This window comes from Oncorhynchus masou, chromosome 10, assembly GCF_036934945.1.
Source record: "Oncorhynchus masou masou isolate Uvic2021 chromosome 10, UVic_Omas_1.1, whole genome shotgun sequence".
In the NCBI taxonomy this organism is placed as follows: Eukaryota; Metazoa; Chordata; class Actinopteri; order Salmoniformes; family Salmonidae; genus Oncorhynchus; species Oncorhynchus masou.
This window is the reverse complement of record NC_088221.1, coordinates 20,030,383-20,055,868: the sequence shown is the minus strand read 5'-3', so window position 1 is coordinate 20,055,868 and position 25,486 is coordinate 20,030,383. Positions and strand designations below refer to the sequence as shown.

General features: G+C 42.4%; 1 protein-coding gene across 3 annotated transcripts in view; it reads right to left on the bottom strand.

The window, feature by feature from the left end:
• The window catches only part of LOC135547293 (calcitonin gene-related peptide type 1 receptor), a 63,857-nt gene extending 38,967 nt beyond the window's left edge, over nt 1-24,890 (bottom strand). For 2 of the 3 annotated variants that reach the window (XM_064976141.1, XM_064976142.1), the window contains exon 1: nt 24,508-24,890. The gene's annotated coding sequence lies outside the window, so the exon portion shown is untranslated. The remainder of the gene's footprint in view (nt 1-24,507) is intronic. The other variant, XM_064976143.1, reaches the window with a different exon arrangement.
• Nucleotides 24,891-25,486: the final 596 nt, after the last annotated feature.

Genomic DNA, 25,486 nt, shown 5'->3' with positions numbered 1-25,486 from the left:
AGAGCCTTCCTCCTCTACAGTGCTGCTGGAGTCTCCCGCCTGTTTAGCGCAGCCAGTGCCTTCCTCCTCTCCTGCGCTGCCGGAGTCTCCTGCCTGTTCAGCGCAGCCAGAGCTTCCAGTCTGCATGGAGCAGACAGAGCTGTCAGTCTGCAAGGAGTTGTCAGTCTGCAAGGAGCTGTCAGTCTGCATGGAGCAGCCAGAGCTGTCAGTCTGCATGGAGCAGCCAGAGCTGCCAGTCTGCATGGAGCAACCAGAGCTGCCAGTCTGCAAGGAGCTGCCGGTCTGCAAGGAGCTGCCAGTCTGCAAGGAGCTGCCAGTCTGCCAGACTCTTCCAGATCTGCCAGTCAGCCAGACTCTTCCAGATCTGCCAGTCAGCCAGACTCTTCCAGATCTGCCAGTTAGCCAGACTCTTCCAGATCTGCCAGTCAACCAGACTCTTCCAGATCCGCCAGTCAACCAGAATCTTCCAGATCCGCCAGTCAACCAGACTCTTCCAGATCCGCCAGTCAGCCAGGATCTGCCAGAACCGCCAGCCAGCCAGGATCTGCCGGATCCAACTACCTGCCTGAGCTTCCTCTCAGTGCTGGGCTTCCTCTCAGTGCTGGGCTTCCTCTCAGTGCTGAGCTTCCCCTCAGTGCTGAGCTTCCCCTCAGTGCTGAGCTTCCCCTCAGTACTGAGCTTCCCCTCAGTGTTGAGCTTCCCCTCAGTGTTGAGCTTCCCCTCAGTCCCGAGCTGCCCCTCAGTCCCGAGCTGCCCCTCAGTCCAGTGGGTTTCTGGGTGAGGACTACTAGGCCATGGTCGGCGGCGAGGATGGACTATCCTAGGATGCGAGGAGGAAGGACTAAGACAATGATAGAGTGGGGTCCACGTCCCGCGCCGGAGCCGCCACCATGGACAGACGCCCACCTGGACCCTCCCTATTGTTTTGATGTGCGTCCGGGAGTCCGCACCTTGGGGGGGGGGGGGGGGTTCTGTCACGCCCTGGTCTCTTTATATTGTTTTTGTCTTCATGTATTTGGTCAGGCCAGGGTGTGACATGGGTTTATTGTGGTGTGTTTCGTCTTGGGGGTGTAGAGCATGGTCTATGGCTGCCTGAGGCGGTTCTCAATCAGAGTCAGGTGATTATCGTTGTCTCTGATTGGGAACCATATTTAGGCAGCCATATTCTTTGAGTATTTTGTGGGTGATTGTTCCTGTCTCTGTGTTTGTGTTCACCAGATAGGCTGTATAGGTTTTCACGTTCCGTTTGTTGTTTTGTATTTTCAAGTTATTTCATGTCGAGTCATTTTTCATTAAAGAACATGAGCAACCACCACGCTGCATTTTGGTCCGCTTCTCCTTCAACAGACGAACGCCGTTACACAGATATCTTTGGTCATTCATAACACATACAGTACCAGTCAAAAGGTTTGACACAACTACTCATTCCAGGGTTTTTCTTAATTAAAAAAAAACAATTTTCTACATTGTAGAATAACTATGAAATAAGACATATGGAATCATGCAGTAACCAAAAAAGTATTAATCAAATCAAGATATATTGTATATTTGAGATTCTTAAAAGTAGCCACCCTTTGCCTTGATGACAGCTTTGCACACTCTTGCACACAATTAGGCCCCCCCAAAACATACTGATTTTAAAGGGCCCAACCAATGTTTTTTGGCTGTGCATGATTGCACTTTAGAGTATGTCATCCTGCAGCACAGCATTTTGGGTCAGGTCCAATATTGGCTGGGCACCCATGAGGGAAAGAGGTTGAGCCATCCTAGAAAGGGCTTAGAGTAATGGAATGTGTACAATTTATCCAAAGTGACTAATAGTCATGTGTTAACACACCATCCTGGTGTTGCAATGCTCTACCAAGATGCATACCAGGGTTATAAATGCTTTGTGAAGCCTCAATTTAACATGATTTCGAAAGCCTTTATTAAGCGGCACATATGCCACCCTTTATAATGCACAGGTTTATCTCATATTTGACATAGTGGGATATGTCACACTTGACAATGGTGGTTATGTCACACAGTCACTCCACATTTATGAACCCTTTATAGAACATGACATACAGTCACAGATGCATTGTAACACATTTATGAACCCTTTATAGAACATGACATATGGTCACAGATGCATTGTAACACATTGATGTAGCTCTTATGGAGGCTTAATGAAGCATTTATGAGCTGAATGTAATTTGAAGCGGGACCACGCTAGGTTCACCAATTTTTCACATTTGTCTATTTTCTTTATCAGAAATGATTGGTTATGGGTACCTTCAAGTGTTTGTAAAATATTACTGTTCTCAGATTTTTTTATTAATAGATTTTAGTGTATCCATTGCTATGCATAATAAAAATGTTGAAATCCTGATTATTTGACTGTGATATGTGGGTGTCTCACCTAGCTATTTTAAGATGAATGCACTTACTGTAAATCGCTCTGGATTAGAGCATCTGCTAAATGACTAAAATGTTAAATGACTAAAATGTAAATGTTTTACATACAGATCTCATTACACTGTATTAAGTAATAAAAAATAAAAAACATTTTTAAAATATTGATAAATAATATGGTTATTTATTAATAATCTAGTTATTTGTTACATTTGACCGTGGAAAAACTAGCAGTACTACTTTTTTCTCTGAATGTGAGGTGGATATATAGCATTTTGCAAATAAAACATGATTATTTGTGTATCTGAAATGAAACCATCAAGTGATAAACTGTAAATTCTCCAGTGTTAAATGTAACACTGGTCCAGTATCTATACGTGTCCACACTTCTCAGTGTTAAATTAAACACAATGCTTAGTGTAAAGTCTTATTTGCATTTTGCCCAGTGCCTTGACTTTTGAGTGAATTGTAGAGTTACCCCCCATGACTGTATTTGTTAGTGAAAGAGACATGGTTGTTGCATTCGTCAATTTTCAGTCCTGTGTCCTTCACCAAGTGTGATCTTAAACTAATATGTCATCTTTAAAATTAAATAACAATTAGGCCTTATTTTGGGGGCCTAGTTTTCAGGCATGAAACTCACATTATAATGGCTTGCAAAGTGATGTGTAAATCCTATTAGAATTCAGCCAGAGTGGGGATATCCAACATTTGACATTTTATTCACCCACAACATGCATTCAGAATGACTGAAAGGTTGGAAGGACGAAGATATGAAACTGCCTAAAGCAGGGGTGGGGAACCTTTTTGCCATCAAGGGCCATTTGGATATTTATAAATTAATTTGTGGGCCATATTATGCTATTTTCTGCTTTATTCATGTTTTAATGTGACTTTAATCACTGACATTGGTTTTTCAGTTTATATATGACTTGTATGTTTCTTGTGTCCTTGAGTATTTAGAAAAGTGCTAGTCCTATTTAAATAAATGTTAGTATTGTAAATAATGTTGTTGTTGTTTTTATGATTAATTGTTCAAACTCTAATGCGATGGCTGAAACTGCTTATCTTTGAAGAGGCGTTTGATGCCAGCTGGCAGTGAAGATGACGCTACTCGCAGCTGGTTTTCCAGGTTTTCCCAGGTTCCAGTCAGTCTTGAGCAGAATTGAGTTTTTACAAGAGTCAGTTTGGAAAAGAACTGCTCACAGCAGTAGGTCGTCCCGAACACAGATGCACATTTAATTGCATGTCTCATCAGAACAGAAAAAATGCTCATCGCTAAAGTACATTTTGTAGAACTCAAGGAGAGGGAAGTTGTACCTGGCATTGAACTCGTCATTGCTTTGCAGCTCAATGACTTCATGTTGTAGGCCATCCGGCACATCCGCTGGTTCAACGATAAACGGGGTTGCAAATATGTTCAACTCCAGGTTTTTACTTTTCACATCCTTAAACCGCTCACAAAATGCCTTCGCGAGCTTTCCACACTTACCGTCATATTCCAACGTAATTTCAGGCTCTTGTCCTTGTAGAGTAGGAAAATAAGCCCTTTCTAGTTGGACTTGCCACAGCTTTAATTTTGCTTCAAATGATGCAATTGCATTCAATTAAATCACTTGGACAGAGACAACTCATTTATTTTTTCACTAATGCAGTTAATCCCTTTTTCGAGCCAACCATGGCTGGCGCTCCATCTGAAGTAAGGCCACTTAATTTTTCAAACCGTAGCTCAAATTTGCTCATGGCGGAGACAAGTCTCTCAAACAAATTCTCATCTCTGGTCGTGCCATGCTTGGCTTCCAACGACAGCAATTCCTCCCTTGCGCCAAACTCAGCGGTAATCTCATGCACAAAAATGGCAAATTGGTCCGTATTTGTGATGTCAGTCGTATCATCACATGACAAAGAGGGGAACTCGACATTTCTTGCAGTCCTTCAATGTTTTTTCGAATATCTTGTGCCATGCCACATATCCGCTCCGTGACGGTTCTCCGAGACAAACTGACACTTTGGATTTTTTTAAATATTTTTTTATTTTAATTTTTTACCCCTTTTTTCACCCCAATTTCGTGGTAACCAATTGTTTTAGTAGCTACTATCTTGTCTCATCGCTACAACTCCCGTACGGGCTCGGGAGAGACGAAGGTTGAAAGTCATGCGTCCTCTGATACACAATCCAACCAAGCCGCACTGCTTCTTAACACAGCGCGCATCCAACCCGGAAGCCAGCCGCACCAACGTGTCGGAGGAAACACCGTGCACCTGGCAACCTTGGTTAGTGTGCACTGTGCCCGGCCCGCCACAGGAGTCGCTGGTGCATGATGAGACAAGGACATCCCTACCGGCCAAACCCTCCCTAACCCGGACGATGCTAGGCCAATTGTGCGTCGCCCCACGGACCTCCCGGGCGCGGCCGGTCACAACAAAGGCTGGACGCGAACCCAGAGTCTCTGGTGGCACAGCTGGCTTTGGAACAATTTAAATTTGTCTGGTGCTAGCAACTCTTTTGCAAATTCTCCTTCCAAATGAGGCTTCAGTTTCTTTGCAATAAGCTCGCTCACCACAAAACTTGCATGCATAACACTTTTCCCATCCAAACAAGATTTCGTAAAGGCGGCTTGTTAGGCACCCAAACCCTGTTGAAGAGCAATGACTTTATCCATACATGATGTTGTCCTCGCAAGTCATTCAGTTAAGCATGTTTCGAGCTGTAATGACGCTCCAAATTTGCCCTTTTCATTACTGCAAGTGCATTCCCACAAACTAGGCATACAGGAATGCATATCACTTCGACAAAAAAATTATAATTTGTCCATTTGTCTAGGAAAACTCAACGTCTCCTTTTATTTTATTTACTGTAGCCATTTTTCTGACGTACAGGTGCTGCCTGGTAGTGCCAAGGCTTTTGGGGGAGGTGGGTGGGTGGATGTTTTACATTTTATTTTTGAGGAAAAACAACATCTAGAGCTTTTTTAAAATAAAAACAATGTTTTATTTATGAATTGGCTCGGGAGCCTGATCAAAGAGTCTCATACGTCCCCCGCCCCTGGCCTAAAGCATCTAAACTGGAATAACCTAGTAACAAATGGGATTAGTTTCAAATGTTTACATTTATATTTGAGTAGCATACAATTAATTAATCAGTCAATGTACATGCAAAAACACTGATATTGAAACAAACTATTTAAAAATCAAACCTCAGTGCCTTGTTCAGGGGCAAAATGACAGATTTTTACCTTGTCAGCTTGGGGATTTGATCTAGCAGCCTTTACAGTTACTGGCCCAATGCTCTAACCACTAGGCTACCTGCCACCCCGATGATTGTCAATGCTGGGGTTCTTTTACACAGATGAGTGTTAATTTAACACTTACAGAGATAATGTAACACCTGAATTACAAATAGACACTAGGTAACACTGGCCAAATTACTGTGTAGATTTTAACCTCTTGAAGCTAGGGGGCACTATTTTTATGTTTGGAAAAATAACATTCCCAAAGTAAACGGCCTATTTCTCAGGACCAGATGCTAGAATATGCATATAATTGACAGATTAGGATAGAAAACACTGTAAAGTTTCCAAAACTGTCAAAATATTGTCTGTGAGTATAACAGAACTGATATTGCAGGCGAAAACCTGAGGAAAATCCAATCAGGAAGTGCCTTTTATTTTGAAACCCTTCTGTTCCTTTGCATGCCTACCCTACATTTAAAGGGATATCAACCCGATTCCTTTTTCTCTGGCTTCCCTAAGGTGTCAACAGACTTTAGACATAGTTTCAGGCTTTTATTTTGAAGAATGAGCGTGAAAGACCACATTGAGTAAGTGGATAGGTGGGGGCTCTTTGCGCTACAGAGTAAAGCCACCATTGTTCCTGCCACTGTTATTGAAAAACCTACACACTCGGTTGATATATTATCGAATATATATTTTAAAAACTACCTGAGGAATGATTCTAAAAAACGTTTGACATGTTTCTGTGGATATTATGAAGACTATTTGGAATTTCCGACTGCGTTGTCGTGACCACTCTTTCCTGTGAATTTCTGAACATAACGCGACAAACAAACGCCGGTATTTTGGGTATAAAAATTATCTTTATGGAACAAAAGGAACATTTGTTGTGTAATTGGGAGTCTCGTGAGCGAAAACATCCGAAGATCATCAAAGGTAAACGGTTAATTTGATTGCTTTTCTGATTTTTGTGACCAAGCTTCCTGATGCTAAGTGTACATAATGCTATACTAGGCTATCGATAAACTTACACAAACGCTTGGATTGCTTTCGCTGTAAAGCATAGTTTCAAAATCTGAGAGAACAGGTGGATTAACAAAAGGCTAAACTGTGTTTTGCAATATTGCACTTGCGATTTCATGAATATGAATATTTTTTTCGTGATATTATTTGACTGTTGTGCTATGCTATTCAGCAGTTGCTGACGAAAATGATCCCGTGACAGGGATGGGTAGCGTCAAGAAGATTTTAAACAAAAACATGTCTGTCATAAAAACACACCAATCTCTTTCATAACTTTAAACAATAAAATATAATTTACCAACATTTCTGAAAGTGGATATAGAGTATAACATTTTGGAATGAAACTCTTCAGGCACAACTCACAGGAAGAAGTGTCCGTAAAAGTGTTTTTCGAGGACCACCGTGTCCCACCCTCTCCTGTCCTAATACACATAATGCCCCCGTGAATCATGTTGCTATGGACTACAGCTATTATTTACAATGGAAATAGCCACAAAATCCTATGTCTGGGGCCGCACGCTATAAGACAAATGGAGGAACACTTAAAACATGTATTACCTCCTAAGTGACCTACAGTTTATAGAGATCAAGAAGAGAGAACTCCGCTTATCATATAGCTCTGATTTTTGGACAGGACAAGATACCACAAATGACTCATTCAGTAGTGTGAAATGTGCATTGCAGGTAGAATTGTGTTTTAATATAACAAAACAGATATGATTATTTCATCATGTGGAGTAGCCAATCATGCCCTCTCCATCCACTACATTTTTAGCTACAAGAGAACGTTTTCTATTTCTGAACGCAGCCCATGGATAAGCTAAGCAGGTATCAGGTCAGTTATTGATCTATTTGGGTAATACAACTTGTATCGTTGTTTAGACACATCTGTGGAAGGGGAAGACAGTGGGTGGTCTTCTACAAGCCATACATCAGAGTAGTAGGGAGGGAAGAGGTTAGTCACGGGCCTTTGTAACAAGAACAACATTACTTCTTCTACATCTGAAGGCCGAGAGGAATCCCTTGGAAATATGAAGAACAGCTGTGAATTCTCGCCTGCCACAACAAGCGAACTAAGGAGCCAGAGAGTGAGCAGTCTTGGCTTATCAACTCCATTGTCTGTTGATGCAGTTGTGCGTTGTAAACATCCTACTGCCCGCACAGGATGTTTGTGCCACCATCCTTCCCAAGTTTCTTTGTATGGCATTTAGAGAAGCAATTTATTTCCCTTTTTAGAGAATGCTGAAACATTGCAGTCTTTTTCTCACAATATGACCTGCTGCGATTACACTTATCGTTCAATAGCACACCAGCTGCAGACCAGTCGCAAGGACACAACCGTAAACATTGGACAATGCAATGTTTACATAATTCCCAACACTGTTTAAGAATTCAAATAGCAAAAGGCTACTGAAGCACCTAGATAAGAGCTGTGTGTGTGTGTGTGTGTGTGTGTGTGTGTGTGTGTATCTGTAAACTAAAAAAAACAGTCCACTGGCAAAATATTGAAGTTGCTTATCTTTCTTTGTGGAAGCATGCAGTATTCAGCACTGTGGGTGTATTTTATAATTCACATATTTCAAAAACGACTTCACCATTTACAAGTTTGGACATTGAGTTCAAAAACTGTGTAGGGAGGATCCTTGGAGAGACAAGGAGGCCGTTGTCCCATTTCTTAAGGTCATTGTTGCAGTCAACATGCAGCTTTAAAACATTATATTAGTGGGAGATGTCACCTGGGAGCCAAGGGAGGACAGTCTGACTTCTGGCTTCTTTTGGGCCTGGAGTAACCCAGATTAAACCTTCTCCTGGGCCCGTATTCATAAAGCGCCTCAGAGTAGGAGTGTAGATCTAGGTTCAGGCCATCCCTGTTCATTCATTATAATCTAAAAGGCATAACTGAACTGAGATCAGCACCGCTACTCTGAGACACTTTATGAATACAGGTCCAGGACAAAACAAAAACACTCATTACAGAAGCTCAATGGAGAATAGATCATCCTCTTTTCCTTCACTGTATTACAGAGACAAGGGACACCTTCTCTTTGACACAAGCATGGACCTTGATGAAAAAGTCCCCTCATTTTCCCTGATAGTGTGCAGGTGAATGACGTGTGGCACTCGTTCCTACACAAGACACAGCACGTGCCAGGGCAGTTATTCAAGGAAACAGGTGGCTGAGTGCATAGGCATTATCAGCTGTAACCATGAAACACTTTTCTACGGACCCGACATAAGGATTCCAGGTGACGAATGATGTGTTGAATGAATTTGAGTCCAGCTTCATTGAAAGCAGATAATATGCATCCAGCTGGGCTGGGTTTATTTGCATATGCACATGCTGGCTTTAAGACCTGCTAACAAACCCTGCGTAATATCAAGGGAATGAAACACTGTTCAAAGCCCATTTTTTGCTAGACCCATCTCTATGTTGTAATGAAATAGAGTGAACACTATGTCTAGGAGATATGGGACACTTGGATGGCAAAGGGGGAGCAAATCAATCACCTTTAGTTCCTAGAATGTCTCTTGAAGGGAAACGATCTTTGGTTCCTGGAATGTCTCCGGACATTTTCAGCATGGTCACATTCCAGGAACAGACCACAGGGGAGGGGGAGACATATGAAATGACTAAATGAGAGCCTGGTGAGTAATATACTGTATATATATATAGGGCTATAGCCTACTGTTTATATTTTATTACAGGCATCTCGGTTTTCATTTGAAGCAACATTTTAAACTTCACTTGTTTGTAACATATATACACACAGTATATTATATATATATATAGTCATTTCATATGTCAGTGGGGAACCTTCAGAGCATTATAGACCTTCAGAGGATCTCGTCACGGTATCTCTGAGCATTCAAACGACCACTAATAAAATGCAATTGTGTTCATTGTCCGTAGCTTATGCCTACCCAAACCGTAACCACACCGGCACCATGGGGAACTCTGTTCACAACGTTGACATCAGCAAACCGCTTGCCCACACAATGCCATAATAGTCTGCCATCGGCCAGGTACTGTTGAAACCGGGATTCATGCATGAAGAGCACACTTCTTCAGCGTGCCAGTGGCTATCGAAGGTGAGGATTTGCCTACTGAATTTGGTTACGACACCGAACTGCAGTCAGGTCAAGACCCTGGTATGGATGCTCTGGATCGACAGCGTGTTCCAATTCCCACCAATATACAGCAAATGTATATTATATAGCCATTGAAGAGGAGAGGGACAGCATTCTACAGGCCACAATCAACAGCCTGATCAACACTATGCGAAGCAGATGCATCGCGCTGCATGAGGCAAATGGTGGATTTTCTTATATATGAACTGTAACTCAATAAAATTGTAGATATTATATTTTTGTTCAGTGTATATTGAGACAAATCACAAATAACAAAATAGAACTCAACTGATTGAACATGAACTGTTTTGCAATATGATTGAAATAGGGCTACAGCCTACTGTTTATATTTTATTGCAGGCATCTCGGTTTTCATTCGAAGCAACATTTTATACATCACTTGTTTGTAACATTGGCAACTTGTATTTGTAGTGAACTATTATACTGATAAACAGCCATACAGTAGGTTGCGGCAATACACTAATAGGTTGTAGTCTGTCATAAAACCTTGAAGAAGAAGAAGACAGAGCAAGAGAAAACATTAATGTAAATGTAAAGGTCAAAGTAAGCATACACTGATTAAAGCACCTGGTTTTCTGAGCAATCTTTCAAATTATTAAGACATGTAAACCCCTTAACCGGTGTTCCACCGGTGTTCCAGCGGTGTCCCACCGGTGTTCCAGCGGTGTTCCACCGGTGTTCCAGCGCACCGGTGTTCCAGCGGTGTCCCACCGGTGTTCCAGCAGGTGTATTTGATCTGTACTTCGCTTCGAGTGAAACAACTGAATGTATGTGTCCTGGAAGTTGTTTTCACATAAAAACTTTAAATGTCCAAACTCAGAATCAAATATGCTTCCCAAAAATGACATGTTCACTGTGGTAAAATGTTCATTTTGATTGTGCCATCAGGTAGCCTGATTTCAGATGTGTCCATGTAAACAGAGTTATGAGGGAAGTCGTTCTTCTTGCGAAACATGTCATTGTTTTAATATAACTATGATATGAATCTGACTATGCACAATAATCGCATTTTTGTGTGCATGAAACCACACTCTTTCTTCGGTGGCTTGTGTTGTGAAAGTGGGTCAATGGCGATGGCGGCTGCAGCAGCTGTTATCATCTTCAAGGTGGATGTTGTTGCTGAAAGGTATGTAATAAAATATATTTGCAATGGAAAGTAAGATTTGGTTTGTTCATTTCATTTTGGACATGAAATGGTTGTGCTTTTGTTTTGGTATGATTTCATGGGGCCTACTGGAGAAAATGGGCTGCTTATTCTTTAACATTATTTGCTGCTGTTTGTGACTGCTGTCGTATGTCTATCAGCCGTGTCGTGTGTTTGACCAAAACGTGCTCCCGTTCAGCGCCATGGAGTGCACAGGTATTACGATCGCTGTCCTTTCATCACCATGAGCCTGTCACCTTTGATGTGACACTGTTCTTGTTGCGGTTGGTGATAATATGATTGTGTTGGCTACCATAAATTGTGTAAACAGTGCATTATTTTATGCTGTGTGTCATGTCGTGTCCATGCCGGTTCTGTATCTGTGTGCTGCAGCCCGAAGTGCGGCCAGGTCTGTTTGATTCATTCATCATGTCATCAAAAGGTATTCCTCCTTCTTCACTAGAGCTAGAATGGTCTGACTAAAGAAGCTATAATGTCGGGCGCATTAATTAAGTGATGCTATGTTTTCTGTTATTTCCTAGATTTTTACCTCGATCACCTGCAGAGATAGAGCACCTTATGTACTCGCCTATGTTTCTAACTGGTTATAACTAGGTATGACCATGTACAAAATCTAAATTACCTTACATATATGCTTAGTTGCAGTCAAAACAACTCATACAAGTCTATCAATGGCATGAATACTTTGTAGAATTGTCATACAGAAACAAGCGACCCCCTAAATGTGCACATAGTGATGTATTGTATTCTCAGAAAAATAGTTGTTCTTCAGGTGTCACACCCTGACCATAGTTTGCTTTGTATGTTTATATGTTTTGTTTGGTCAGGGTGTGATCTGAGTGGGCATTCTATGTTGTGTGTCTAGTTTGTCTGTTTCTGTGTTTGGCCTGATATGGTTCTCAATCAGAGGCAGGTGTTAGTCATTGTCTCTGATTGGGAACCACATTTAGGTAGCCTGTTTGGTGTTGGGTTTTGTGGGTGATTGTTCCTGTTCCTGTCCTTATGTCCTTTGCTGTCGTGTGTTACTTAGCACCAGTGTTAGGCTGTTTCGGTTTTCGTATTACGTTTATTGTTTTTTTGTATTTGATTCGTGTTTACTACATTCTCATTAAACATGGATCGCAATAGCCACGCCGCATTTTGGTCTGACTCTCCTTTACCTATAGAAAACCGTGACAGAATCACCCACCACAACAGGACCAAGCGGCATGGTAACGGGCAACAGCAGGAGAGGCAGCAATGTCTGGACTATACTACTTGGGAGGAAATAGACAGGTGGGTGCTCGACCCAGGAGGAGTGCCGGAGCAGTGCGAAGAGGGGTATAGAAGAATGGAGTTGGAGAAGCAAGCACGGCGACGCGGTAGGAAGCCTGAGAGTCAGCCCCAAAAATTTCTTGGGGGAGGCTCACAGGGAGTAGGGCGACGCTAGGTAGGAGACCTACGCCAACTTCCTGTGGTTACCGGGGGGCTAGAGAGACCGGGCAGGCACCGTGTTATGCTGTGGTGCGCACGGTGTCCCCAGTGCGGGTGCATAGCCCGGTGTGGTACATTCCAGCTCCGCGTATCGGCCGGGCTAGAGTGAGCGTCGAGCCAAATGCCATGAAGCCGGCTCTACGCATCTGGTCTCCAGTGCGTCTCCTAGTGCCGGCTTACATGGCACCAGCCTTGCGCACGGTGTCCCCGGTTCACCTGCATAGCCCAGTGCGGGCTATTCCACCGGGAGTATTCAACCAGGTAAGGTTGGGCAGGCTCGGTGCTCAAGAGCTCCAGTGCACCTGCACGGTCCGGTCTACCCTGTACCACCTCCATGCACTAGCCCTCCGGTGGCAGCTCCCCGCACCAGGCTTCCTGTGCGTGTCCTCGGCCCAGTACCACCAGTGCCAGCACCATGCATCAGGCCGACGTTGCGCCTCTCCAGCGCTGCCAGAGCCTTCCTCCTCTCCTGCGCTACCGGAGTCTCCCGCCTGTTTAGCGCTGCCAGAGCCTTCCTCCTCTACAGCGCTGCCGGAGTCTCCCACCTGGCCAGAGCTGCCAGTCTGCATGGAGCAGCCAGAGCTGCCAGTCTGCATGGAGCAGCCAGAGCTGCCAGTCTGCATGGAGCAGGCAGAGCTGCCAGTCTGCATGGAGCAGCTAGAGCTGCCAGTCTGCATGGAGCAGCCAGAGCTGCCAGTCTGTATGGAGCAGCCAGAGCTGCCAATCTGCAAGGAGCTGCCAGTCTGCAAGGAGCTGCCAGTCTGCAAGGAGCTGCCAGAGCTGCCAGTCTGCATGGAGCAGCCAGAGCTGTCAATCTGCAAAGAGCTGTCAGTCTGCAAGGAGCTCCCAGTCTGCAAGGAGCTGCCAGAGCTGCCAGTCTGCATGGAGCTGCCAGAGCTGCCAGTCTGCATGGAGCAGCCAGAGCCATCAGTCAGCATGGAGCAGCCAGAGCCGTCAGTCAGCATGGAGCAGCCAGAGCCGCCAGTCAGCATGGAGCAGCCAGAGCTGCCAGTCAGCATAGAGCAGCCAGAGCCGTCAGTCTGCCAGGATCCGCCAGTCAGCCAGACTCTTCCAGATCCGCCAGTCAGCCAGACTCTTCCAGATCCGCCAGTCAGCCAGGATCCGCCAGTCAGCCAGACTCTTCCAGATCCGCCAGTCAGCCAGACTCTTCCAGATCCGCCAGTCAGCCAGGATCCTCCAGTCAGCCAGACTCTTCCAGATCCGCCAGTCAGCCAGACTCCTCCAGATCCGCCAGTCAGCCAGACTCTTCCAGATCCGCCAGTCAGCCAGACTCTTCCAGATCCGCCAGTCAGCCCAGAGGCGCCAGAGCCCCTCAGCCCAGAGGCGCCCCTCTGTCCCGAGCTGCCCCTGTGTCCCGAGCTGTCCCTCAGTCCAGTGGGGTTATGTAGTGGGATCGCCGTAGTTAGGAGGCCAAGGAAGCGGACAAGGTGGTCGGACTAAGACTATGGTGAAGTGGGGGCCACGTCCAGCACCAGAGCCGCCACCGCAGACAGATGCCCACCCAGACCCCCTGATATGGTTCTCAATCAGAGGCAGGTGTTAGTCATTGTCTCTGATTGGGAACCATATTTAGGTAGCCTGTTTGGTGTTGGGTTTTGTGGGTGATTGTTCCTGTTCCTGTTCTTATTGTCCTTATGTCTGTCGTGTGCTAGTTTGCACCAGTATTAGGCTGTTTCGGTTTTCGTGTATTACGTTTATTGTTTTTGTATTGGATTTCGTGTTTACGTTGTTTTTCATTAAACATGGATCGCAATAGCCACGCCGCATTTTGGTCTGACTCTCCTTCGCCTAAAGAAAACCGTGACATCAGGAAATGTTTTATAAATACCATAATTCCTGTATTATCTCCAATATTCCATATGCAACATTTAAACATCCTGGCAAATGCCCTACCAATCCCATTGTTTCACTAGCAGCAATGCTAAAGCTGGCTGTGGGGTAAGCAAATAAAGCTAAACCATATTTTTGGTAATTGTCTCTCAGGATCATTGGATTAATTGCTTTTTGTCAATAAAATAAAGTATATTTAAAATGTTGGATGTAGCACCCCTGGCAGTTGTTTTTTTTCACATAAATATGACAAAATGTATATTTACTTCAAAATTATAAAAATGATACTGACATCAAATAATGGTGAATCCGCTTTTTAGTATGCTGATTGTATTTGGAAGAAACCTCCACATTATTTAAGGGAACAATTTAGAATTACATTTGACAAAATATGCAAATTAACTGTAATTTTGCTCAAATAACAATCGGTTTTGACAACAAAGATAAGTCAGATAACATTATTTGCATGTCTAATGATGTTTTGATATGAAATAAGTTGATATTTTGCTATGATTGTTGCTTTTTCCAATGACCCCAGTTGTTAATTAATGTACTGTGTAAAATATGTTGGTAGTATGAGGGTTCATTCCTTCAAGATTCCTGACTAATTCATTACATTCAGGGAACATTGTCTCTGAACATTATTTCATAACCAACCCAGAAGCAAAGGAGTAAACAAGAAACATTTCCTCAGAACACTCCAGGAACATTCTTGGAACATCATTCTGGTTGTGCAGCAACTCTGTGTTATCAGACCCTATCGGTAATCCCTCCCATATGACCATGGAAGTTCCTGGCCTCACATTTCAGGTGGCAGCCATATAAGCAGGACATGAGAATGGACAGACCACATCATGTTGACTCGCAGTTCGCCTTGGGCACTACCAGATGTCAAGGAAAACAATAACAAACGCACACAGATGCTAGGGAGGAGCCATTTCACAAATGGACATGCGAGGAACCAAACGTCTTAGGCATGAGTGTTATGTTTACCCAACATAATATAGGAAGGACATGCATTGCATAAACTGGCTAAATTGGCCCACAGAGACATGCAGTATAATTCTGGAGATGAGCGTGAAGCAGACACTTGTGTTGGGGGAAGAAAATATGCTTCATATTGGCACTGCAAGGGGGAGTAGAGGATCTTATGTCAACTTTCCTCTTCACCCAAATGACAAACCCAGATGCAAAGCCTCTGTCTCTTCCCACACCACCTGCAGATGGTTTGCCAACCCTACCAAAGCTTGGCATGCACAGTCAAGATTCTTCCCACCATTGTATTACTCACTAGAGGCTAACTAAGACAAGGCCAGTGAAGGCATTCCCAACATTTGCTGGCAATGAGGAAGTCTCAAGGAGGTATCCCTGCTGCTAAATAACAATTGGACACACAATGGTAAAGCATGCTGCTTGTAAAGCATCATTTCAAAAACACATCATACTAATGGCCTTGGAAAATATGCAAATTTCGTGTCAAGAGAAACAAGTTTATTTTTTATTTTTTGTATAAACTTGCAAGGGATCTTCGAAGGTTAAAACTACAGAGATGTTGACATTTTGACGAGATTAAAGTGCAAACGTATACAGTACTATGTAATGTACCTTGCAGAAATATCAGGACTGTGCCTAAAGTAAAATGAGGCACAACACAGTCAGGGCCCGGTTTCACAATAGCGATGGAACTAAGGCTTACAAGTGTTTTATTGATGCATCTTTCCTACAACGGCTGTAGATGTAACATGCGTTTCCCCAAACACCAAGCTGACATATCAAATATCCAGCAAATTCAACAAAAATATAAATGTAAAGTGTTGGTCCATGTTTCATGAGCTAACATAAAAGATCCCAGTACTTTTCCATGTTCACCAAAAGCGTATTTCTCTAAAATGTTGTGATCACATTTGTTTACATCCCTGTCAGTGAGCATTTCAAATTTGCCAAGATAATCCATCCACCTGACAGGTGTGGCATATCAAGAAGCTGATTAAACAGCACGATCATTACACAGGTGCACCTTGTGCTGGGGGTGAATAAAAGGCCACTCTAAAATGTGCAGTTTTGTCACAAAACACAATGCCGCAGATGTTTCAAGTTTTGAGGGAGTATGCAATTGGCATGCTGACTGCATGAATGTCCACCAGAGCTGTTATCAGATAATTTAATGTTAATTTCTCTACCATAAGCCGCCTCCACATCCTTCTTCCTCACCTGCAGGATCTTCTAAAAACTGGCACCTGGACAGCTGATGAAACTGTGGGTTTGCACAAGCGAAGAACTTCTGCAAAATCTGTCAGAAACCATCTCAGGAAAGCTCAACTGTGTGCTTGCCATCCTCACCAGGGTCTTGACGTGACTGCAGTTCGGTGTCGTAACCGAATTCAGTAGGCAAATCCTCACCTTCGATAGCCACTGGCACGCTGAAGACGTGTGCTCTTCACGCATGAATCCCGGTTTCAACAGTACCGGGCCGATGGCAGACAGTATGGCATTGTGTGGGCGAGCGGTTTGCTGATGTCAACGTTGTGAACAGAGTTCCCCATGGTGCCGGTGTGGTTATGGTATGGGCAGGCATAAGCAACGGACAATGAACACAATTGCATCTTATCGATGGCCGTTAGAATGCTCAGAGATTCTGTGACAAGATACTGAGGCCCATTGTCGTGCCATTTATCTGCCGTCATCATCTCATGTATCAGCATGATAATGCACAGCCCCATGGTGCAAGGATCTGAACACAATTCCTGGAAGCTGAAAATGTCCCAGTACTTCCATGTCCTGCATTCCAGACATGTCACCCATTGAGCATATTTGGGATGCTCTGGATCGACAGCGTGTTACAATTCCCACCAATATCCAGCAAATTTGTATAGCCATTGAAGAGGAGAGGGACAGCATTCTACAGGCCACAATCAACAGCCTGATCAACTCTATGAGAAGCAGATGCATCGCGTTGCATGAGGCTAATGGTGGATTTCCTTATATATGAACTGTAACTCAATAAAATTGTTGATATTATATTTTTGTTCAGTGTATATTGAGACAAATCAGAAATAGCAAAATAGAACTCAATTGATTGAACATGAACTGTATTTCAATATGATTGAAATAGGGCTACAGCCTACTGTTTATATTTTATTGCAGGCATCTTGGGTTTTCATTTGAAGCAACATTTTATACGTCACTTGTTTGTAACATTGGCAACTTTGTATTTGTCGTCAACGTTATTCTGACGTTATTGGCGATCACAGAGAGACGGATAAACCGTGTGATTCTATGTTTAGCGGAGATCTTTAATGCATAAAGTGAGGTGGCAGGACAAAAATAAGTCAGGCGTTAGATTACGAGCGGTTTCAAGTGCAACGTTAATAACGATGGTTTAGGGTAAACAGCTCTGAGATTTAGCAACGTTCCTACGAAGGTTCTTACGACGAACTTAGCCCTAAGATACTTTTGGGAAACTGGGCCCAGGATAATAAGACAATACAGGTATACAGGTCAGAGTTTGATTTTACTATAATTAACATCACTATGGCAACTATATATCCTAATGCATCTACTTCTATTCATACTTGAACATCCAGTTGTACCTCAATTTTGCACTGATATTCTGAAATTTAAAACAACGTACTCTGACCGAGACTGACGTCTTGTATTTAAATCATAGATGAAAAGTTGACACGTTTCCCTTGTGTCTTGGTAGACTAAACTGAAGTTTTAATATCAACTTAAACACGTATTGCCTTGGAGTAGACCGTTTTAAATTACTCATGCAACAACAGTAGTTACTTTCTTAATTAAGAAAAAAACAATACAGACATTTCTGCCTGAAAACCACTTATCTTCTCACTACGGCTGTGAGTTGCCTACAATGTCATGTCATCCTTGAACAAGGCAATGTGTAATCATCTAATTTGTTTACCAGGAGAATATGAAGAACAAGGGGAAGCTCAAAAGGGAGGAACACACACACACACACACACATAGGAAAGAATCCGGTTTCAAAGGTTTGCTATGTTGGGCAGCTGGAAGAATATGTGTAAAAATACACAGGTATAAATACAGCAAGGACGAGTAGCACCACACACAGCACTTGTAGTGTTAAGAAAAGTTCAACTCTATATTAGGGGTATGCTTTCAATGTAGAATTACACAATAGGTTAGTTTAAATAGCCTAACCTAGCAAGCATGAGCCTACTTGTTTAATAAGTTAAAGAACCTGAAGCAGTAGCATGTAAGAAAACTAGTTCTTATTCCATCATACTTTCCACTTGGCCAGACCACATTGTAAGGTCAGTTGATAATCAAATGCAGTCAAGTGCATTGGGCAAACATGCATTACACTGACATTCATTCCCTAGGGTTTTTTTTAGGCCAAAAGCCACTGTGGAAAAGTTGTTTGTTTACCTTTATGATCTAATCTCTATATCTGTGGTCTGTTTACTTCCACAAGACATCAATTACATACTGGGCATGTAGCCCTTCATCATGGCTTCCCATGGGATACCATTCCCCAAGTTCCCTAAGGGAAATATAAAGTTATTCTTTTATAAATAATGGCCAGTGAAAGAAAAGACCTGTGGTGAGTGGACCTCTCAACCCACTGGAAGAGGACCATCCCTTGTCCCTCTGTAGTCTCAGAAGTTCATCATGTCCATCAAAGTGTAACCACGTCACTCCATCCACCACACTACCTGAGACCAGCATTCAAAAACCCCATCTGCAGACTAGCATCCCCATTCTACGCTAATAAAAAGGGATTCCAAGGGATTCAAACCATGTTTAGCCCAGCATCGCTCGTGCGAGCCTGGCTTGGTTTGGCTCAGCAGTGTGAAAGGGGTATTCGTCTCTCGTTGCATCTGAGACTTTATGACAGATCCTGTCCTGATCTCTATGGAGGCATGCTGGCCTCTGAACTCGACCTGGGGGGCCAACGAATCCTCCCACACATGCACACCATAGGCCCTAGACTTAACCTCTGAGACCATTCCCCTCACACATGATAGACTCATGTAGGCTACTGTAGCGTTAGTGTGTTCACATGTCAACTGGAAAAGAACAAGACATTTAAAGTATGCAAATACAGACTTGGAAATGAGATGTACAGGCAATGTACAAAGGATTACAAAGGGTAGTAGTGTACAGAGCATTGCAAAATCAGGGATGTTGTGACGCACACAGGCAAATGCTAAAACCACAATATTGACATCTAAGTGGGAGGACAGCTATTGAAGATCATAAAAACAAGATGACTATATGACTACGGTGTCTACTATGCAGACACACAAGCTAGCTCTCTAAGTATGTTGAATCTTATGGAAATAATAGGCCTCACACATTAAATTGTTTCCCTTTGTGCTATACTGCCCAGGGCAGGGGTGAGATAGGATGCGTATCCGCCCCATCCAGTGTACTAACTCCTAGGGACCCTTTGTCTCTCTCTGTGCCCCATCAGAAGCCACCTCCCACCCTCTAAATCAGGAAGGTTGTGTCAGCCACTGACAGTTTGTTTAGCTCGCATCGACATGGAACACCCCTGGAAATGACCACAGATTATTTCCACTATCCTATACTCTTCAAAAAGCCCTCAATCTCAGATAAACGTTAGCCCGAGCACACACACACACACACGCAAGCATAGAAGATGCTGTCCAAAGGGTCGGACTGTTGCAATAACACACAGTAAGTCCAGTTAACACGACAGGGCTGTCAGTGAAACATACATAGTTCAAATCAACGGTCACTCACTAAAATAATGGTCTGTAATACATGAGTGTGTATGTGTGTTGGGGGGGGTCTTTTTAATGTCATTGGGTTTCGACTCGGAATGAAATCTAGGGACTAGAGGGAGATTTGAGAGAGTGATGCATATCAGCACCATTGTAGTTTTGTGTAATGTGATAGCCGAAGCCTAGGGAGAGCGGAACACTAAACATATGATGTGTGCCAAGGTTGTTGTTTAAACAGGGGGATTCAATAATGGCCCGATGCACTTGAATGCATACGAAGGGTAATAAAATATGGAGACAGGATGTGAGATGATGGGGTTATTAGCCCGCTCTCAGATTAATGACTAAACCACAGGCTGGTGAGAAATAGAGAGACAGAGAGACAGAGATAGATAGAGAGAGAGAAGGATAGAGAAAGATAGAGAGAGAGACCAATGAGAGGGGGAGAAAGTGTGTGTGCATGTGTGTGTGAGACAGACAGACAGACAGACAGACAGACAGACAGACAGACAGACAGACAGACAGACAGACAGACAGACAGACAGACAGACAGACAGACAGACAGACAGAGAGACAGAGACACAATCAAGGGCCTCCAGCATGATGAAAGCATCACAATGCATTTGTGTTTGTGTGTCCCGACTTCAAAACATGGGAGATGATTTATTGGAGATGGTTTAGCAGTGAGCAGCATCATGTCTGCAGATCAGCAGCATGTATCCACAGCATCTGCTTCCTGAGAAGATACCCTGGCTAACATATCTGCCTGAAGGTGTTTACTTCTTCTGGGAGAGAGGATGCTGTCTTAAACTGTGTGGCAGCTGTTGGTTCAGATGATGTTTATATATCGGAAAAAGTAAGGGGCCATTTGTGTTGAGGGGACATTTATGTTGAGAATTTGTTCAGAAGCTCATCTATTATGCAGACCAAACTATGAACAATGTCAGATTTGAAGGTAGCTCTTGGGATAATGCATCATATTCGTCTTTGAAGAATGGTATTTTCTTATTTTTATTCCTCCCATGTTGTGGATTTTTTGCATACTTTTTCATAACATTGTGAGCAGTGAGTTCATATTCACATGTAATGTGAATATCTAGGTAAGACAATAATGACTGATCTTAACCTATCCGAAATACAGTCCATTCGGTAGCTAGACCAGAGTGAGAAACAGACACATTTTCAATCTTCAACACTGTTCTCCTTGTTGACTTTTTTTGGATGCCTCAGCATAATCTGTGCCATGGAGATGGTTGAGCATCTAAAGACAATGTTACCAAGTCACAGAGGCATTATACACTGACATTTAATATCCCACTTCGAGGCAGCATGCAATGGCCACTCTACAGGACTGCTTGGGTGTGGAATCCAAATCCTATGCTTTACAGTTCAAAACAAACACTCCCCTTTTACTATGTGAGCTCATACAGATGACGGATCTTCATTTCTTCACACTTATTTTGCTACAAATTTTCCTGCACAGCAGGAAATGTTAACTTGCAGGAAATGCAAGGTTAAAAAAGGCTTCTAAAGTTTGTAATTTCCACTTTACAATGTCAGACTTGATTGGCCCTAACGAAAAATATATCAACCCCTACAAAACAATGTCCATTAATTATAATATGATCCCAAAAATAATTTCATGTTGCTGCACGATTCTTTTCCTGCTGTAGCAAACTGGCTCAAATTAAGATCCTACATCTGTATATTTACTGCGAACACTTGGCCATTAATCCTTGCGGACTTATGAGACACTTCTGTCAGTTGGCATCTCATGAGATATTCAGACTGAAGAACCTTCTCCGGCTGTCCTATATCCCCAGTCCATGCAGTGAAACAGCATATTTTCCTCAGCACGCTTTTAAATGGAACACAAAAAAATCACGAAAAATGTCATAAATGTTGAAAGAAGCAATAATATTTTGCGTCATGTTATTTTTTTCATGCTTGTGGGTTATTGTGGATGTGTAATAAGTAATTAGACTTGTGAGAGTGCTTGTGAGTTTAGAAGGGTGAAAATTATGGACGTTGGGGGGGGGGGATGAGGAATACAGTGTCAGCAAAATATCTCTGCATTTCTCATCGTATCGTGGCAAGATCTGATGTGAGCATCATCATCTTCATCATGGTCTTCCCTCTAGCTTCCCCACAATATTTCATCATGTCCAATCTGTGCCTTACATAACAATGCAGCTGATTCAACAACAACTTGAGATAGCACTGGTGCCAAACAGTGTCCGGGTACACCAAGAATGACACCGCTGCAATGCTGTCAGTAAAAGTTCAGTTCAACTGTATGTGCTGTGCCATGTAAAAATAAATGTCTGCATTTCATGTCTGTTTTCAAATGTACGGTGTCTGTGGAAAACCCCATTTTCCCTGTGTCTGGAGACAGTGGATAATATTACAAGATGGCTATCTGTGATACAATAATTCTCATTCATTTGACTCAATGTTCAGGCCAAATATAAAAAGTCTCCAGTCAACTCATTCTCGAACAGCAATATGCATACCCTTACGGAATGCCCAGTAAATTACTTTTTGTTTAGGAATAACATGGTTATGATGACAATTTAGGATTTATAGGTTACCTACCATATCATGGCCTAAATTAAAACTAATTGGTTGCCTAACACTTACACTTTATGTGCAGCTTCCACTATAAAGTTTGAAAAGGTTCCATATAAGGACCCATACAAGGTTGTAAAAACATATCTTGAATAAAGCCTGAGTTAAAAAATAATTACATATTGTAGGTTGTCTTCTTTATAAACCTGTAATGAAGCATGTTGCAGTGCAACCTTAATGATAGGCTACCTCCCACTAAGCATTTACCACCAGGCAACATCATTTGGACGTCTTTTTTTGGTCATGTCCTCGGACGTTGATTTCTGGTCCGGATCGGACCAAATCTGAAACAATCATAGATGTCTATATTTGGTTCAGATTTAGACCGGCTTTGATTTCAATGTCTGGACCAGCCTACGTTTGTCCTAAATATAGGCCGAGATAGCACTGGTGGACAGCACAGTACAGTTTGGACAGCACAGTACAGTACATTACAGTTCACGATAAAGAAAAGTACAGTACACTACCACAGAGTACACTAGACTTACAGTAAAGTAAAGAAAAGTATATTAGTGTACTATATTGTACCCAACTCTACTCTAATGTACTTCACTGAACTAAACTGTACTGTACTCTACTGAATTAAACTATACGGCACTCTACTGTATTGTACTGAATTAAATTGTACTGCACTCTACTGAATTAAACTATACGGCATTCTACTGTACTGTACTGAATTAATCTGTACTGTATTGTACTGCACTATACTGAATTAAACCATACGGCATTCTACTGTACTGTACTGAATTAAACTGAACTGTATTGTACTGTACTCTACTGAATTAAACTATACTGTACTCTACTGTACCGTACTTTACTGTGTCTACTGCACTCTACTGTACTTGAATAAATTCTTCTCAACTGTACTGTACTGTACTATACGGTACTTTAACATACTCTACTGAATTAAACTATACTGTACTATATTGTACTGTACCCTACTGTACTGTAATGTACTGTACCCTCAATAAAACTCTGTCCCGTACCGTATTGTACTGTATTGTTGTGTTCTACTGTGCTGTACTGTACTAAACTGTTCCCTACTGTCCTGTGATTTTCAAACTTGTAAAACATAGCTTAGACGTCTATGATTAGTTCAAATTTGGATCTGGTCCACACCGACCAAATTTGTACTTGTTTGGGTGTGGAGTTTATTAGAAAATAAAACCCAGCATGTTTTGCTAGTGTTTGTTTTACATTTTGGTCATTTCTAACCTTTCACTCTGCACCTGAAATGCAGGTGATGTCAACGTCTGGAAATTATTTCTAAAATACAAATGTTCAACTAATTTTGCTTACTGGGCTTGCATTGTTTTCTGTTCCAATCCTTTCGATTCCTTTAAAAATAAAACTTTAATGGAAAGGTTGTCATAGATTAAACAAATCCGTTTAACACTAACATAACCTAATGATTAAGTATTCATAGGCTATTCCAAGTAATAGGCTATAGCCTCGTTATTGACCTAATTCCTGATCTTCTTCAATACTGTCTCACAGGGGTATCGACCAAGCCTTCTCTTGATTGTGTTCTCATTTCCCCATGGAATTATGCAAAATATTACTGCAAATGACTAGCCTATCTGCGGTGCGCAATTGATTTTCGAGTACTACAAGAAATACAGTAGTCTATCCATGTAGACAGTGCAGTGAAATCCAAAAAACGATTTCAGGACATTATTAATCCGACAGAAATGTAACTCATTACAACAGACTCTTTCCGATTATTATGGTCTTGAATTGGATATTCATAGGCTATTGATTTGAGAAATGCAAATGCCTATGCATGGATAAAACTGGAAAATAGTCATCTTAAAATAAATCTGTAAATATGGCCATCATAGGCTATTCGAATATTTCTTACCTGATGACAAGAGCTTAAAATCCAATGACAACGTGACTTAGAAAGTCACATAAACCGACCAAACACTCCAGAGACAGCTTTCCAAATGCAACCTTCGGGGCGGTGATAGTGAACCAAACCCAACGGATCCCAACGCTCAATGAATAAAGTGTCAGTGTAGGGCTGCTGTCAGGTTGTTGGAAGCCACCCACTATTGTTAGCCGACTTCCCTTTACATCACGAATTAGCTTACAGCGCTTCGGGAGAACCCACCAAGCTTTAACATCATTCACGCGTAACAGACGCCGACGGCATGTAGGGGAGCCGGGTTGGTTGTCTCGCGGGTTGGGCCCGGTTTCCCAATAGCGATGGAACTTAAAAAGTGCGTCGTTGAAGCATGCGTCGATACTGATAGGATCGAAAGAAAGGCAGCGCTGCTCTCGGGTCATCTGTCTCCACCCAAATCTTATTTTAACATTAGAATTATTCCACAATACTGACGACGGATCAGCTCCAAGAGAAATAGTATCACATCTGGCTGCAAATATTCAGGCAGCTTATTCTAATGCTTAGCCTATAATAATGCACTAAATCAACATTTTGCATACCACTGCGCACATGTTAAGCTACACATAATGAAATATATTTAGGCAGAAATTACAGTAGCCAAATAGCCAAATAAAACTAAATTGAATGAACATGAAATTGATGTCAATATTATTGAAATATTTAGGCCTATATGTAGCCTATAGGGGAGACTAGGGATGGTGCAACACTTTTTGCATTTTTTCAATTTCTCTGAGATTGTTTGAGCTACAACATTAAAAATGTGGTATGAACAACTTACATTGGTCTTCTACAAATTGGTATAGGTAATATATCTCTAAATTAAACGGACAAGGTGTGACTTTGTCTCAAATACAAGGAGTGAAATGTTACAATTTACACCACCAGCAAACCCCTGAGGTCAGTTGTAATAGTTCTTGGGTTGAAATTTTAA